Source organism: Lipotes vexillifer, unplaced genomic scaffold (assembly GCF_000442215.2).
Source record: "Lipotes vexillifer unplaced genomic scaffold, Lipotes_vexillifer_v1.1 scaffold1144, whole genome shotgun sequence".
Classification (NCBI taxonomy): Eukaryota; Metazoa; Chordata; class Mammalia; order Artiodactyla; family Lipotidae; genus Lipotes; species Lipotes vexillifer.
This window is the reverse complement of record NW_006795053.1, coordinates 901,229-904,056: the sequence shown is the minus strand read 5'-3', so window position 1 is coordinate 904,056 and position 2,828 is coordinate 901,229. Positions and strand designations below refer to the sequence as shown.

General features: G+C 40.0%; 1 pseudogene; it reads right to left on the bottom strand.

Moving 5' to 3' along the window:
• Positions 1-579: 579 nt before the first annotated feature.
• On the bottom strand, positions 580-2,165 carry LOC103082897 (elongation factor 1-alpha 1 pseudogene; annotated as a pseudogene).
• Positions 2,166-2,828: the final 663 nt, after the last annotated feature.

Here is a 2,828-nt window from a genome sequence, read left to right as displayed (position 1 = left end):
ATGAAGTGTTGTAATCAACAGACCCCATCCCATAGGTTTTCACTGTTTACTTAAAGCATACTTGATACCTCCCCTCATGAAAGGTGAACAAACATGAAATTCCCACCTAGAAAAAAAAAATGTTAACTCAGAATTATCAAATCCTGAAGTTTAGGCAGATGGACATCAGAAATGTGTTATGGGAAACTCTTAAATCATTCACCTAACTACATAGTACTATAGGAAGTTACAGTGTTGGCTGAAAGAAGACACACGTTTCTCATTAAATTTTGTTTCAAAGGGTCTCAAAATTCTGGACAGATTTTTGATCATGTTTTTATTAAAAAGTATTGATTTTAAAGACTAATAACTTAAAGCCACCACACACACACACACACACACACACACACACACACACACACATACACACACAAATGATCGACAAAATGTTCCTCTTTCCTTCTGAAGGTTTTTCAATGTGTTGTTATTATTTCATTAACAAGTCATCTACTATTCAACTTAAATTGCCAATTTATACAGACAGTTCTGAGACTGGTCTTCTACCTGCCACCCTAATCTAGAAGATTAGGGTGGCAGGTATTACAGATAGTATTCATCCTGAGCTTTCTGGGCAGACATGGTGACCTTGCCAGCTCCAGCAGCCTCCTTTTCCGCTATTTTGATGACACCCACAGCAACTGCCCATCTCATGTCATGAACAGCAAAACGATCCAGAGGAGGATTATCAGAGAAGCTCTCAACACACATGGGTTTGCCAGGAACTATTTCTATGGTGGCAGCATCACCAGGTCTCAAAATTTGGGGGCCATCTTCCAGTTTCTCTCCAAATAGCAATCAATCTTTTCCTTCAGCTCAGCAAACCTGCAAGTAGTGTGAGCTGTGTGACATCATGTACAGGTCCATAGCCAGCATTGATTTGCCTTGGGTGGTTCAGGATAATCACCTGAACCTTGAAGCCAGCTGCTTCCATTGCTGTGTCACCTTTGCTATCACCAGCCACATTGCCAGAATGAATATATTTGAGAGACACATTCTTGACATTGAAGCCCACATGGAAGAGCTTCACTCAAAACTTCATGGTGCATTTTAACAAACTTGATTTCAGTTGCAACATTGACTGGAGCATAGGTGACCACCATGCCTGGTTTGAGAACACCAGTCTCCACCTGTCCCACAGGGATAATACCAACATGAACAATTTTGTAGATGTCCTGGAGGACAGCCAAAGGGCTGATCAGTTAGATGAGTTGGTAGCAGAATGCAACCCAGAGCTTCAAGCAGCATGGTTCCATGGGCATTGCCATCTTTATGGGTTAATTTTGATCCCTTAAACCACGACAGTTTAGCATTTGGCTCCAGCATGCTGTCATCGTTTCAACACAAAATTAACACAAATGCTACTATGTTAGGGTTGAGCCAATTTTTTTAATGTAGGTGCTGACTTTTTTTTTTTTTTTTTTTTTTTGCTGTACGCGGGCCTCTCACTGTTGTGGCCTCTCCCATTGTGGATCACAGGCTCCAGACACGCAGGCTCAGAGGCCATGGCTCATGGGCCCAGCTGCTCCGCGGCATGTGGGATCTTCCTGGACAGGGGCACGAACCTGTCTCCCCTGCATCGGCAGGCGGACTCTCAACCACTGTGCCACCAGGGAAGCCCCGCTGACTTTTTAACAATATCCTTGTATAACTTCTGGCTGAAAGAATCTATTTTGTTAATATCAACATTTAGTTGTTTCACACCCAATGTGTAGGTCAGAAGGGCATGCTTCCAGGTCTGCTTGTTCTTGGATAAACCTGTTTCAAATTCACTAATACCAGAAGCAACAATCAAAACAGTACAATCAGCCTGTGATGTGCCTGTGATCATGTTTTTAAGTCTCTGTGTCCTGGGGCATCAGTGATGTTCAAATAATACTTTTAGGTCTCAAATTCCCACAGGGAGATATCAATGGTGATATGACACTCATGTTCAGCCTTCAGTTTATCCAAGATGCAAGCATCCTTGAACGAGCCATTTCCTATCTCAGCAGCATCCTTCTCAAACTTATTGATGGTTCTTTTGTTAATCCACAACATTTGTAGATCCGATGTCCAGCAGTGGTCTACTTGTCCCAATGTACATGTCCAACTATAATGATGTTGATATGAATTTTTTTCTTTCCCATTTTCGCTTAGATTTAGTGGTGATTTCACAACATCTGTCTGGTGATAAAATTGTTGTAAAAAAGCTGCAAAGGAAATCTTTACAATCTTTTTGGATTCCACTCACAGTTTTCAAATGATATATGTAACACATGATTTTACACATAAACATGGAATTAGCTTTTACCTTGTCTGTGGCTGTTCAGTCTTATTACCTAAGAAGTCTGGAACCATGGTACTAAACTTGACCAAGAGTATACTAAATAGTAGGACAACTTATCTGACAAATTATCCCCACAGAGGTCACCCTGTATTAGCTTATCTACATTGTTATTAAAAAAGTATAGATGTTATTTTTTTGTTTGTTTTTGTTTGTTTTTAGTTTATATAGCCTGGCTTTAGCTGCAAACTTAGTATCTCACACATATTTTGATAGTACATTTTAGTACTCTGCATTGCCTTTATGCAGTTCTTTATGAGTCCTTTCCATATCCAGTCATGTGTAACAGTTGCAGTTGGTGATGTGGGAAAGAAAAAATGAAATTGTCCTTTGATGCAAATTTGGCTCTTAGGCCATCCCTGGTTTGAGGTCACACAAGTCGATAAGAAGAGAATGTATGAATGAAACTAGTAGATCTAAAAATAGCTAAGTTAGCTTTTTAAAAGGTGAAATTGATCAAGAATTC